Genomic DNA, 15,171 nt, shown 5'->3' with positions numbered 1-15,171 from the left:
TTAGAGAACAAGAGACAGGGGAGACATGAGGTTAGGGTGCTGGTTGAGGAGGAGATGAGATGAGGTTGGGGTGCTGGTTGAGGGGAGATGAGGTTGGGATGCTGGTTGAGGAGGATATGAGATGAGGTTAGGGTGCTGGTTGAGGAGGATATGAGATGAGGTTAGGGTGCTGGTTGAGGAGGACATGAGATGAGGTTGGGGTGCTGGTTGAGGGGAGATGAGGTTGGGGTGCTGGTTGAGGAGGACATGAGATGAGGTTGGGATGCTGGTTGAGGAGGATATGAGATGAGGTTAGGGTGCTGGTTGAGGAGGACATGTGATGAGGTTGGGGTGCTGGTTGAGGGGGAGATGAGGTTGGGGTGCTGGTTGAGGGGGAGATGAGATGAGGTTGGGGTGCTGGTTGAGGGGAGATGAGGTTGGGATGCTGGTTGAGGGGGAGATGAGGTTGGGGTGCTGGTTGAGGGGGAGATGAGATGAGGTTTGGGTGCTGGTTGAGGGGGAGATGAGGTTGGGGTGCTGGTTGAGGGGAGATGAGGTTGGGGTGCTGGTTGAGGAGGACATGAGATGAGGTTGGGATGCTGGTTGAGGAGGACATGAGATGAGGTTGGGATGCTGGTTGAGGAGGACATGTGATGAGGTTGGGGTGCTGGTTGAGGGGAGATGAGGTTGGGGTGCTGGTTGAGGGGGGAGATGGAGATGAGATGAGGTTGGGGTGCTGGTTGAGGAGGAGATGAGGTTGGGGTGCTGGTTGAGGAGGAGATGAGGTTGGGGTGCTGGTTGAGGAGGAGATGAGATGAGGTTGGGGTGCTGGTTGAGGGGGAGATGAGGTTGGGGTGCTGGTTGAGGAGGACATGAGATGAGGTTGGGGTGCTGGTTGAGGAGGAGATGAGATGAGGTTGGGGTGCTGGTTGAGGAGGAAGATGAGATGAGGTTGGTGTGCTGGTTGAGGGGGAGATGAGGTTGGGGTGCTGGTTGAGGGGAGATGAGATGAGGTTGGGGTGCTGGTTGAGGGGGAGCTGAGATGTGGTTGGGGTGCTGGTTGAGGGGGAGGTGAGATGAGGTACTGGTTGAGGGGGGTGGAAAAACGAGGGGGAGAGGAAGGAGAGGGAGGAGGCACGTGGGCCGTTACCATAGCAACATACTGATTGGCAAAATGTAAGCAGTCGGCAGCGGTGTGAGGAAAGAGAGAGAAAGTCTCCAAAGTGTCATGAATCTGGCTGACTGTAAGAGGAACATGAATAAACTAACCCAACCAGCCAGACTACGCTGTTAGTAAGTCCCTGTTACTCTCCCTCTGCTGCCTCTGGGTCATACAGATATAGACACCCACAGAACCTGGAGTAAACAGTATGCTGGGGATCTAGTTCCTATTGGTCAGACAGAGATAGACACCCACAGAACCTGGAGTAAACAGTATGCTGGGGATCTAGTTCCTATTGGTCAGACAGAGATAGACACCCACAGAACCTGGAGTAAACAGTATGCTGGAGATCTAGTTCCTATTGGTCAGACAGAGATAGACACCCACAGAACCTGGAGTAAACAATATGCTAGGGATCTGGTTCCTATTGGTCAGACAGAGATAGACACCCACAGAACCTGGAGTAAACAGTATGCTGGGGATCTAGTTCCTATTGGTCAGACAGAGTGGATATACACACCCAGCTTTGTTTCAGTGTGTGTGTGTGTGTGTGTGTGTGTGTGTGTGTGTGTGTGTGTGTGTGTGTGTGTGTGTGTGTGTGTGTGTGTGTGTGTGTGTGTGTGTGTGTGTGTGTGTGTGTGTGTGTGTGTGTGTGTGTGTGTGTGTGTGGATATACAGGTCATTATAGGTACAGAGTGGATATGCACACCCAGCGTTGTTTCAGTGTGTGTGTGCGTGTGTGTGTGTGTTCACATAGTGTGTGCATGTCCGTGTGTGTGCACGTGTGTCTATGGTAATAGGATTACGCCTGGCACAGGGAGACAGCGAGAGCGGAAGGAGAGGAGACGAGGAGAGGAGAGAGGAGATGAGGTAGGAGGAGAGGAGAGGAGAGGAGAGGAGAGGAGAGGAGAGGAGAGGAGAGGAGAGGAGAGGAGAGGAGAGGAGAGGAGAGGAGAGGAGAGGAGAGGAGAGGAGAGGAGAGGAGAGGAGAGGAGAGGAGAGGAGAGGAGAGTGATCGAGAACGTATGACAGGAGATGGAGGCAAATAGGGAGGGAGATACATCATGTGTCCCAAAATGCACCCTTTCCCCTGTATAGGGCACTACTAATGAACCATGGTCAAAAATAGTGCACTATATAGGGAATAGGGTGCCATTTGGGACAGAAACGCATGCAGCAGAGTGGAGGATGGAGGATGGAGGTTCTCAGCAGGATATGCAGCTTAGCCCGGCCTAATTGACTGGATCCAAATGGAATATGCCATCATGAGCACTGTGACCAATGCAACTGACTTCTACAGCTGACTGAAATAAAGACCGGTGACCCTGAGTAGAATGAACGCCGGTGGGGAGGAGCCACGGTGAGCATGTTCCCCTGTCTCCTTCTCCCTTGGCATCATTGGCCGCAAGCTAAACAAAGATAGTGTTGTATCTGTATGTTACAGGGTAAAGGGTTGGTTTGGTTGGCACAGTATGTTACAGGGTAAAGGGTTGGTTGGGTTGGTACAGTATGTTACAGGGTAAAGGGTTGGTTTGGTTGGTACAGTATCTGTATGTTACAGGCGTAAAGGGTTGGTTTGGCTGGTACAGTATCTTTATGTTACAGGGGTAAAGGGTTGGTTTGGCTGGTACAGTATCTTTATGTTACAGGGGTAAAGGGTTGGTTTGGTTGGCACAGTATGTTACAGGGTAAAGGGTTGGTTTGGTTGGTACAGTATCTGTATGTTACAGGGGTAAAGGGTTGGTTTGGTTGGTACAGTATGTTACAGGGTAAAGGGTTGGTTTGGTTGGTACAGTATCTGTATGTTACAGGGTAAAGGGTTGGTTTGGTTGGTACAGTATGTTACAGGGTAAAGGGTTGGTTTGGTTGGTACAGTATCTGTATGTTACAGGGGTAAAGGGTTGGTTTGGCTGGTACAGTATCTTTATGTTACAGGGGTAAAGGGTTGGTTTGGTTGGTACAGTGTATGTATGTTACAGGGTAAAGGGTTGGTTTGGTTGGTACAATATCTGTATGTTACAGGGTAAAGGGTTGGTTTGGTTGGTACAGTATGTTACAGGGTAAAGGGTTGGTTTGGGTTGGTACAGTATGTTACAGGGTAAAGGGTTGGTTTGGCTGGTACAGTATCTGTATGTTACAGGGTAAAGGGTTGGTTTGGTTGGTACAGTATGTTACAGGGTAAAGGGTTGGTTGGGTTGGTACAGTATGTAACAGGGTAAAGGGTTGGTTTGGCTGGTACAGTATCTGTATGTTACAGGGGTAAAGGGTTGGTTTGGCTGGTACAGTATCTTTTTGTTACAGGGGTAAAGGGTTGGTTTGGTTGGTACAGTATCTTTATGTTACAGGGTAAAGGGTTGATTTGGTTGGCACAGTATGTTACAGGGTAAAGGGTTGGTTTGGTTGGTACAGTATCTGTATGTTACAGGGTAAAGGGTTGGTTTGGTTGGTACAGTATCTGTATGTTACAGGGTAAAGGGTTGTTTTTTGTTGTTACAGTATCTTTATGTTACAGGGTATAGGGTTGGTTTGGCTGGTACAGTATGTTACAGGGTAAAGGGTTGGTTTGGCTGGTACAGTATCTGTATGTTACAGGGGTAAAGGGTTGGTTTGGCTGGTACAGTATCATTATGTTACAGGGGTAAAGGGTTGGTTTGGTTGGTACAGTGTATGTATGTTACAGGGTAAAGGGTTGGTTTGGCTGGTACAGTATCTTTATGTTACAGGGGTAAAGGGTTGGTTTGGTTGGTACAGTGTATGTATGTTACATGGTAAAGGGTTGATTTGGTTGGTACAGTATGTTACAGGGTAAAGGGTTGGTTTGGTTGGTACAGTATGTTACAGGGGTAAAGGGTTGGTTTGGCTGGTACAGTATCTGTATGTTACAGGGTAAAGGGTTGGTTTGGTTGGTACAGTATGTTACAGTGTAAAGGGTTGGTTTGGCTGGTACAGTATGTTACAGGGGTAAAGGGTTGGTTTGGTTGGTACAGTATCTGTATGTTACAGGGTAAAGGGTTGGTTTGGTTGGTACAGTATCTGTATGTTACAGGGTAAAGGGTTGGTTTGGTTGGTTGGCACAGTATCTTTAAGTTACAGGGTAAAGGGTTGGTTTGTCTGGTTGGCACAGTATATATGTTAAAGGGTTGGTTTGGTTGGCACAGTATGTTACAGGGTAAAGGGTTGGTTTGGTTGGTACAGTATGTTACAGGGTAAAGGGTTGGTTTGGTTGGTTGGCACAGTATCTTTATGTTACAGGGTAAAGGGTTGGCTTGGCTGGTTGGCACAGTATCTTTATGTTAAAGGGTTGGTTTGGTTGGCACAGTATGTTACAGGGTAAAGGGTTGGTTTGGTTGGTACAGTATCTGTATGTTACAGGGTAAAGGGTTGGTTTGGTTGGTACAGTAAGTTACAGGGTAAAGGGTTGGTTTGGTTGGTACAGTATGTTACAGGGGTAAAGGGTCGGTTTGGCTGGTACAGTATCTGTATGTTACAGGGTAAAGGGTTGGTTTGGTAGGTACAGTATGTTACAGGGTGTGTGTGTGTGTGTGTGTGTGTGTGTGTGTGTGTGTGTGTGTTGTGTGTGTGTGTGTGTGTGTGTGTGTGTGTGTGTGTGTGTGTGTGTGTGTGTGGTGTGTGTGTGTGTGTAAACATGAGGGGTGGCTTGCTACGGTCCATGCGGACTCTTTTTCCACCAGCTGCTAGCTTTCCCAGAAGACATTGCTGTAAACAGCCTCAATTTGAGCATACGCACACATACACACACACACACACCATAATTGGGCCACCAGAGGAACCTTCAATGAGACGGGCTGAGCAAAGAGAGAGAGGAGTAGATGGAGAGAAGGAGGGAGGGACAAATGGAGGAGAGTGGGGGGAGAAGGAGGAGAGGAGGTGGAGAAGGAGGAGAAGAGGGGGAGAAGGAGGAAAGGAGGGTGTGGAGGAGAGGAGGGGAGAAGGAGGAGGGTGAGGAGGGGATGGGGAGGGGAGAAGGAGGAGGGTGAGGAGGGGAGGGGATAAGGAGGGGAGGGGAGAAGGAGGAGGGTGAGGAGGGTGAGGAGGGGATAAGGAGGGGAGGAGAGAAGGAGGAGGGTGAGGAGGGGAGGGGATAAGGAGGGGAGGGGAGAAGGAGGAGCACAGGACCTGAGAAGGGAAGAATGAGGAGAGGAGGAGAGTGGAGGAGGAGGAGAGGATGGGAGGGGAGAAGGAGGAGAGGAGGGAGAGAAGGAGGAGAGGAGGGCGAGAAGGGTGACAGGAAGAGAGGAAGAGGAGGGTGACAGAAATATGTAGTCTGCACAGCCGAGAACCACCGCTTTATGACTTCATCATAGGGAATATGTCCCAAATGGAACCCTATTCCTTATATAGTGTGCACTACTTTTGAGTAGGGACATAGGGCCCATAGGGCTCTGGTTAAAGGTAGTGCACTATGTAGGGAGCAAGGTGCCATTTGGGACACACCTATACAATCCTCCAAGGTAGCTTGTCTAATTTAAATATTGTTACTTTCCTTTCTAGGTCAATTAAATGTAAGTGATGTGTTATATTCTTTTATGACCAATTAAATTAATAGGTTATTACGTGGAGAAAAAACGTTATCTTATTTGATTAAGAGACCGAGGGGTTCATTAGCTATGTTGGGAGAGGGAGAGTGAATATACCTTAAGGCTATAGGACTAGTTATTTGCCTGAGATTGAAGAAAGGTGTGCCATCCTAACACGGCAACGTTACTTAAAACTTAAGCCAATTAGTCCTACTTAGTGAGAACGTTGTGCTTTGTACCCATGACGATTACAGAGCTTCTAGCTCTGTCAGACAATACACCTGTCTTCTTAGATAACACCTAGCAACTCAAGCAGAAGACGGCCCCGGCCTTTCAGAGCAGGAGAATGACTGTTTTATGAGCCTTGGGCTAGTTTCTTCCCCCTTTCTCCTCCCTCTTTCCCCTCCCCTTTCCCCTCCTCTTTCCTCTCCCTCTTTCCCCTCCCCTTTCTCCTCCCTCTTTCCCCTCCCCTTTCCCCTCCTCCTTTCCCCTCCCCTTTCCTCTCCCCTTTCCACTCCCCTTTCCTCTCCCCTTTCCTCTCCCCCTTTCCCCTCCACCTTTCCACTCCCCTTTCCTCTCCCCTTTCCCCTCCCCTTTCCCCTCCCCCTTTCCTCTCCACCTTTCCACTCCCCTTTCCTCTCCCCTTTCCACTCCCCTTTCCTCTCCCCCTTTCCACTCCCCTTTCCTCTCGCCCTTTCCCCTCCCCTTTCCCCTCCCCCTTTCCTCTCCACCTTTCCACTCCCCTTTCCTCTCCCCTTTCCACTCCCCTTTCCCCTCCCCTTTCCCCTCCCCCTTTCCTCTCCCCCTTTCCACTCCCCTTTCCTCTCCCCCTTTCCTCTCCCCCTTTCACCTCCCCTTTCCCCTCCTCCTTTCCCCTCCACCTTTCCTTCCCCCTTTCCTTCCATGAAGTTAACCAAGGGTGGTCCAAACTGATTTTCGTTGTGTCATTTCCAGGACAATAGTTATAACAGGGGTAAAGAGCGAACTATAATTAATTATGGGTCGTATGGAATTTGGAACAGCCCTCCCCTCCTGTTCTTCCCCTTGGCTTGCAGAATGTTTTGGAAGTGGAATGCTTGGGTGACCCCTGTGTTCCGTAACCATCGTGCTGCCAGGCCAGGCTCGGCTGGAGACCTTTTGTCCAGGGATTCAATCCTCCAATCATTAAGCAAGGACTTTGTCAACCTTCCGTACAGGGGTCAAGATCCCCTCTTTTCCCCTTTTACTGGTGGCTGAACTTTAACTTTTAACGAACGGCCAGATCAACTATTTCCTATGGAGGGGGGATTTGGTCCTCAGCACTGTCTGAGTGAATGTCCCCTGTTGATTTGGCCCCATTGGCCCCCTCAGAGGGAGAGGAGGGGGTTCAGGAGCTCAATGTATTGATTGACTTATTAAGAAGGAAACCTACAGTATTAGTGCTGTGTAGATGTGTTAAACCTGTTAGTGATGTGTAGATGTGTTAATCCTATTAGTGATGTGTAGATGTGTACTGCCCTTTGAAACATTCTGTGATTATGTTTTTGTCCTTTAAAATCATGTAATTATCTAACAAATGGGCTAATGAAAGAAAAGGACAGAGTAAGCATTTAAAAGATGACTCCCCCTACCGTTCCTTTGTAATGAAACGACCAGGTGAGAGATGACTCCCCCTACCGTTCCTTTGTAATGAAACGACCAGGTGAAAGATGACTCCCCCTACCGTTCCTTTGTAATGAAACGACCAGGTGAGAGATGACTCCCACTACCGTTCCTTTGAAATGAAACAACCAGGTGAGAGATGACTCCCCCTACCGTTCCTTTGTAATGAAACGACCAGGTGAGAGATGACTCCCCCTACCGTTCCTTTGTAATGAAACGACCAGGTGAGAGATGACTCCCCCTACCGTTCCTTTGTAATGAAACAACCAGGTGAGAGATGACTCCCCCTACCGTTCCTTTGTAATGAAACGACCAGGTGAGAGATGACTCCCCTACCGTTCCTTTGTAATGAAACGACCAGGTGAGAGATGACTCCCCTACCGTTCCTTTGTAATGAAACGACCAGGTGAGAGATGACTCCCCTACTGTTCTCAGGTGAGAGATGAGTCACTCCTTTGTAATGAAACGACCAGGTGAGAGATGACTCCCCTACCGTTCCTTTGTAATGAAACGACCAGGTGAGAGATGACTCCCCTACCGTTCCTTTGTAATGAAACGACCAGGTGAGAGATGACTCCCCCTACCGTTCCTTTGTAATGAAACGACCAGGTGAGAGATGACTCCCCCTACCGTTCCTTTGTAATGAAACGACCAGGTGAGAGATGACTCCCCCTACCGTTCCTTTGTAATGAAACAACCAGGTGAGAGATGACTCCCCTACCGTTCCTTTGTAATGAAACGACCAGGTGAGAGATGACTCCCCCTACCGTTCCTTTGTAATGAAACGACCAGGTGAGAGATGACTCCCCCTACCGTTCCTTTGTAATGAAACGACCAGGTGAGAGATGACTCCCCCTACCGTTCCTTTGTAATGAAACAACCAGGTGAAAGATGGAGGGATGAGGAAGTGATATATAATAAGCGAGCGCCCGGTTGGTTGGTCCTCTCCTCTTTTGTTCCAAGGCCCAGTCCGTTTCCCTGCTGTCTCTGCAGGTTGACCTTTATTGGCACAAGTCTTGTCCTGGAGGCAGAACTGAGCCATTTCCCCTTAGATAGGCCAGCTGCAAAGTCAAAATTGGCTATATTGTCAAAATTCATGAAGACCAAAAAGTTTAAGGTTTGGGTTAGACATGTGGTTAAGGTTAGGATTAGGCATTAGGGTTAGCAGTGTGGTTAAGGTTAGGATTAGGCATTAGGGTTAGCAGTGTGGTTAAGGTTAGGATTAGGCATTAGGGTTAGCAGTGTGGTTAAGGTTAGGATTAGGCAGTAGGGTTAGTAGTGTGGTTAAGGTTAGGATTAGGCATTAGGGTTAGTAGTGTGGTTAAGGTTATTGTTACGCATTAGGGTTAGCAGTGTGGTTAAGGTTAGGATTAGGGTTAGTAGTGTGATTAAGGTTAGGATTAGGCATTAGGGTTAGCAGTGTGGTTAAGGTTAGGATTAGGCATTAGGGTTAGCAGTGTGGTTAGGATTAGGCATTAGGGTTAGCAGTGTGGTTAAGGTTAGGATTAGGCATTAGGGTTAGTAGTGTGGTTAGGATTAGGCATTAGGCATTAGGGTTAGCAGTGTGGTTAAGGTTAGGCATTAGGCATTAGGGTTAGTAGTGTGGTTAAGGTTAGGCATTAGGGTTAGCAGTGTGGTTAAGGTTATTGTTACGCATTAGGGTTAGTAGTGTGGTCTCAGTTCTTTGTGTCCAGGTTAGTGGCCCTCTCAGTTCTTTGTGTCCAGGTTAGTGGCCCTCTCAGTTATTTGTGTCCTGGTTAGTGGCCCTCTCAGTTCTTTGTGTCCAGGTTAGTGTCCCTCTCAGTTATTTGTGTCCAGGTTAGTGGCCCTCTCGGTTCTTTGTGTCCAGGTTAGTGGCCCTCTTAGTTATTTGTGTGTTAGGCACACGCTGGACAGAGACATGCAGTCTCAGATGTCGGCCCTGGAACGAGGTGTGTGTGTGTGTGTGTGTGTGTGTGTGTGTGTGTGTGTGTGTGTGTGTGTGTGTGTGTGTGTGTGTGTGTGTGTGTGTGTGTGTGTGTGTGTGTGTAGTGTGCGTGTAGTGTGTATGTGCGTGTCCTCCAACAATGGTTGGGTTTCCACTGTGGCACTTTCACCCGGAGAGACTCAGGCTATTCTGAAAGGATCCTGGACATTGTTCCTGGAGAGAGAGAGAGAAGTGCAGGGATAGAATGGAGAACTGAAAAGGTGCATGGCGGATTCTTTTACCTCATTCATCACTGACTCAGGGCTCTACTAGCCTGGCCTGGCGTAGGCTTTTGCATGGCGGATTCTGTTACCTCATTCATCACTGACTCAGGGCTCTACTAGCCTGGCCTGGCGTAGGCTTTTGCATGGCGGATTCTGTTACCTCATTCATCACTGACTCAGGGCTCTACTAGCCTGGCCTGGCGTAGGCTTTTGCATGGCGGATTCTGTTACCTCATTCATCACTGACTCAGGGCTCTACTAGCCTGGCCTGGCGTAGGCTTTTGCATGGCGGATTCTGTTACCTCATTCATCACTGACTCAGGGCTCTACTAGCCTGGCCTGGCGTAGGCTTTTTACTGTGCTCCAGATCTGTGATTGATTGTTTTCCCCTCGGGATATTTGCAGACATGATGGATAGACTGACTCATAATAACAGGAGTTGTAAATGTTACTTTAAAGCTAATTCGTCAATATGTGACATTGTGTGATTGTTGAGTTTGGATTCAATTAGTAAGCAGACACACACTACCGTTCAAAAGTTTGGGGTCCCTTGGAAATGCCCTTGTTTTTGTAAGAAAAATAATTTTTGTTGTCCATTAAAATAAAATAACATCAAATTTATCAGAAATACAGAAATACAGTCTTAATGTTGTAAATTACTATTGTAGCTGGAAATGGCTGATTTTTAATGGAATATCTACATAGGCGCACAGAGGCCCATTATCAGCAACCATCACTCCTGTGTTCCAATGACACGTTGTGTTAGCTAATCCAAGTTTATAATTTTAAAAGGCTAATTGATCATTAGAAAACTATTTTGCAATTATGTTAGCACAGCTGAAAACTGTTGTTCTGATTAAAGAAGCAATAAAACTGCCCTTCTTTAGACTAGTTGAGTATCTGGAGCATCAGCATTGGTTAGTTTCCCCTCAATGATGGTCATCCAGAGGCTGGGATTGACTTGGTTAGTTTTCCCTCAATGATGGTCCTTCAGAGGCTGGGTTTGACTTGGTTAGTTTTCCCTCAATGATGGTCCTTCAGAGACTGGGTTTGACACTTTCATACAAATGTAAGAAAGCTCTATTGGCAGATGGTGATGTGAACATCAACCCTGATCCTAGTAGGTGTGTGTGTGTGTGTGTGTGTGTGTGTGTGTGTGTGTGTGTGTGTGTGTGTGTGTGTGTGTGTGTGTGTGTGTGTGTGTGTGTGTGTGTGTGTGTGTGTGTGTGTGTGTGTGTGTGCGTGCATGCGTGAGTGCGCGCCTGTGTACTCTCACATTGTTGCTACTGTGTAATTACGGAAAGTACTAGATTAGCTCACACACTAAATCCGCTGACCGTATCTCACACCCCCCCCTTGACCTCATTGAAGGGCAGGCTAGGTGTCCTGGATTACGACATGCCCAAGTCCCAGGCCGATAGTGCATACAGCAAGCGTTCCAAATTGCACCATATTCCCTATGTAGTGCACTACTTTTGACCAGCTCTAATAAAAGTATAGTGCACTATATAGGGAACAGGGTGCCATTTGGGTCACATGAGGATAGTAGAATTTAAGAACCCTGCCTGTAGTGATGCAGCCATTCTCAGAGACTGACATCATCTCATTCAGTGGGATCAGCAACCAACAAGACATGGGAGCTCATTTTTTATTTTTGAGAGGGTTATTAAACAACTAATTTGACTGACTTCAGTTCGATTAGTTGAATTCCATTTGGTTCATTTTTTGTGTGTTTTTTGTGAATCCAACTCACCGTTTCTCTAGAGAGAAAACGAATCGAGAACTATATGGGATGCTGGGCTGAAGGGAGTTATAGTTTTCATTAAGCAAGTATTCAACTCTGTTCAGCCCAGAAACATGGTAATTAACTGCAATGACCATAATCCCTTGCGTCTGTTCTTTCTGGCTCAGACAGCGATTGGATACACGTTTATGCCTGCTTAAGGTAGTTACACACAGAACATATGAGAGACAAATGTAAACAAAACAAAGATGAGAGAGAGGGATGGAGACAGTTCGTGAAAGTATGTCTTATATACTTTGAAGAGCTAGTAAAATGATATAAAATTATACTTAGGCAGGCTAGCCTAGCTAGACAGGATGACTACAGACAACTCTGCAGTATATTTAGGCAGGTTAGCCTAGCTAAACAGGATGACTACAGACAGCTCTGCAGTATAATTAGGCAGGTTAGCCTAGCTAAACAGGATGACTACAGACAGCTCTGCAGTATAATTAGGCAGGTTAGCCTAGCTAAACAGGATGACTACAGACAGCTCTACAGCATATTTAGGCAGGTTAGCCTAGCTAAACAGGATGACTACAGACAGCTCTGCAGTATATTTAGGCAGGTTAGCCTAGCTAAACAGGATGACTACAGACAGCTCTGCAGCATACTAAAGCAGGTTAGCCTAGCTAAACAGGATGACTACAGACAGCTCTACAGTATAATTAGGCAGGTTAGCCTAGCTAAACAGGATGACTACAGACAGCTCTGCAGTATATTTAGGCAGGTTAGCCTAGCTAAACAGGATGACTACAGACAGCTCTGCAGTATATTTAGGCAGGTTAGCCTAGCTAAACAGGATGAAAACAGACAGCTCTGCAGTATATTTAGGCAGGTTAGCCTAGCTAAACTGAATGACGACAGTACAGTATGGGGAGAACAACATTAGATGGCCTGGCTGACACTGTTACTGCCTGAGATGAGATGATGACTTTAAGGAATACAAAAATTCTAAAGTCATCATATAAAAACAAAGTAATATACTCAACTGAAATATGTTAATATTTGATAGTAATTTCCTATTTTTCTATTCAATTTGGACCAATGAATGTTCACCGTTTTTTACTTTGGATTTTCCATTAAAAAACTCTACAATCATTTTAATATCTATATTTCATAATGCATTTAAATATTTAACAAAAAATTGAAACCGAAATCAAAACCCGTGATAATTGTATGGGACCCGGAACTGAACCGGCCTCAAAAGGCACTAATTGCTACCAATAGGACATGGGAGCATAGATGATAGTTTTCAGAGTCATTTGAACCTTTTACTCAACGTTATTATATGAACTTCCACACCTGCTTAGAAACAATGAATGTGTGTATGTACTTTCACTGTTTCCTATTTTATGTGAGACGTTAAACTGATCCGCCATTTTGAAATCTCTGCTCCACCATATTAGTCTCTCGTGGGCCTCCTTAATGGTACAGCAACCCAATGTGTCTGTGTGAAACTCCACACATTTTGGTTCTCTGGAGCGCCATACAGTCTCAAAAAAAGAAGAAGTGCTATCCAGAACCTAAAAGGGTTATTCTGCTTTTCCCAAGAGGAGAACACTTTGAGGAACCCTTTTTGGTTCCAGGTAGAAGACACCTTGTTAATCCAATTTCTCCGTTTGAAACTCCTCACTGATCCACCATTTTGTTTTTCCTTCCCCCCCAGGACTGCAGGGCATGCCAGGGAATTACCTGTCAGACGACAGCACTGCGTCCTGCTGGGCACCCTCACATCAAAACCAGGACCCACCACTTCAAAACCAGGACTCCCTCCCGTAACCAGGAGCCTGCTCAGCTGCACATGGCCCTCCCTTTGGGCCTCCCAGGCACCACATTCCTGGACCCCCCCCCCCCCCCTGCTCTGTCCCACCCAGTGATGATAATGCACAGGGGAGGACATCCTCACCATATTGGGCCCACCCACCCTGCCTATGCCCCCCTGCCAGCCTCCAGTCCCTAGATGCCCATCACCCATCCCAGCAGACCCCTGCCCCCCCCCCCCCCCCTTCATCCTGAACCCTGGACTGCCTCGCCCAGTAGACTCTAAGGGATTCCTCTTTGAAAAAAAAGCGATTGAGAGACATTGGGTGTTTTCTCTTACCCGAGACGGACGACAACTAAAGAGGCACCTGCTATGTGCTATGGACTCCTAGAAAAAACACAGAGACTTTTTTCAGAGAGCTGTACCTCCTCCAAGTCTCGACTGGGGATGGATTTGGACCAAGGAGAAGCCAATGTCTGTATAACACAGAGGTGCCCTTACAAATAGGATTCCAGAAGAGATGAGAATGAGGGGAAAGAAAGACGGACAGAGATTGAAAGGCAAACTATATCAACTCCTAAAGGGGAGGGAAGAGGAGAGAGGGGAGATTCTGTATACTGTTGTACAATTACGCCGGACTCTCAAGGAGAACTGGGAATTGAAGTATTGTAAATGATATGGTATTGTTCTGCATAATATGTTGTTTCTAATCGTTTTTTGGGAAAAAAAGGATGTGAACTTCTTGTTTTTTTTTTGTTTCTTTCCACACTATGTGTGTGCTGTCTCTATGACTTCTGACCTCTGACCTCCTCCCTATTAAAATCACCATGAGTTTAAAAAGAAAAAAATATATGTGAATAAACCAATAATTCGATCAACCAATCTTCTTCCAGGCCTTTCTTTTGGATGGGTGAAAGATAGCCTGAGTGTCAGTCTATTTGTGCTATCATACCAACTCCCTGTCACCCATTGTCATCTGGGACCAGACTAGAGGTGAAAGAGTGGCTCACAGCTTGTGACAGACAGACAGACAGACAGACAGACAGCACTCCTCTGGTTCAGTGGACAGACAGACAGACAGACAGACAGACAGACAGACAGACAGACAGACAGACAGACAGACAGACAGACAGACAGAATGTATTAAGCATTGGACATCTCGGTATGATTGAGGAGTTCTGAGCCTGTTCCAGAATTACATTCATGTACTCAATTGTATTTATGTCACGAGGCTGGAGTCTGCATTGTCCGATGCTTTCTCCCCCCACCCCACTATGTCTGTAGTTCTGGGGTCAAGTTTCCCCTGGGATCAGCTTCCCATTCCCCAATCCTAACCTTAACCATTAGTGTGTAAAATGATAAACTGACCCAAGATCCGCGTCTAGGGGACACGGGGAAGTTTATTGAAGATATTGCATACATTCACTTTGATGGGAGGGAATGTACAAACCCTGTGTGTGCGTGTGCGCATGTGTGTGTGTGTGTGTATTTGATCAATGCATCCTTCATTCATTGTATTATGTCAAGTCAATGTTCTTGTGTTTTTATTTTTGATGGTTCCATCCTGGAGAGTGTATGTAAGTAAACATTGTAAATAAATACATTTTATGCAACAAAAAAAAACATGGAAAAACCATAACAGTAAGATTCCTTTGTAGACCATTATATTCAATTGTATAAGGAACTTTTAGCCTTTTCACAGATAATGAGCATTACATGCACAACTTCCGCTTTCCTTTCCCGGTTGTAGGTTTGACTGTCATAAAATAATGCTCAAACGGAAGTTAGGATGGATGGATAAGTAGGGCGGGGGGTAGGAAAAATGGAGTGTACGTCATTATCCAAAACAATGTAATTGTATAATGAGATTGATGCCTATTGATAAAGTGGATGAAAGTCAACCAACTCCTATAGACTAAGAGTACTAGAGCTGAAGAGTCAACAACTGAGGTACTTCCACTCTGTATAATGGGTTGGCGTAATGCGCAACACATGCGTGTATTACGTTGGAATTTTCTTTCATAGCGAAGGGAGAGGATAGCAGGCCGAAAGAAGAGTGGCTAGATAAAAAAAGACTTAGAATTATTCCTCGTTTAGCATTCAAATTAATTTA

General features: G+C 46.4%; 1 protein-coding gene across 1 annotated transcript in view; it reads left to right on the top strand.

Moving 5' to 3' along the window:
- Positions 1 to 13,940, top strand: part of LOC135513398 (homeobox protein Meis1) — a 175,506-nt gene extending 161,566 nt beyond the window's left edge. Inside the window, exon 8 of the mRNA XM_064936322.1 lies at positions 12,963 to 13,940. The gene's annotated coding sequence lies outside the window, so the exon portion shown is untranslated. The remainder of the gene's footprint in view (positions 1 to 12,962) is intronic.
- Positions 13,941 to 15,171: the final 1,231 nt, after the last annotated feature.

This window comes from Oncorhynchus masou, chromosome 24 (assembly GCF_036934945.1).
Source record: "Oncorhynchus masou masou isolate Uvic2021 chromosome 24, UVic_Omas_1.1, whole genome shotgun sequence".
Classification (NCBI taxonomy): domain Eukaryota; kingdom Metazoa; phylum Chordata; class Actinopteri; order Salmoniformes; family Salmonidae; genus Oncorhynchus; species Oncorhynchus masou.
Note: the sequence above shows the minus strand (reverse complement) of the source record. Positions and strands in the feature narration are given on the sequence as shown.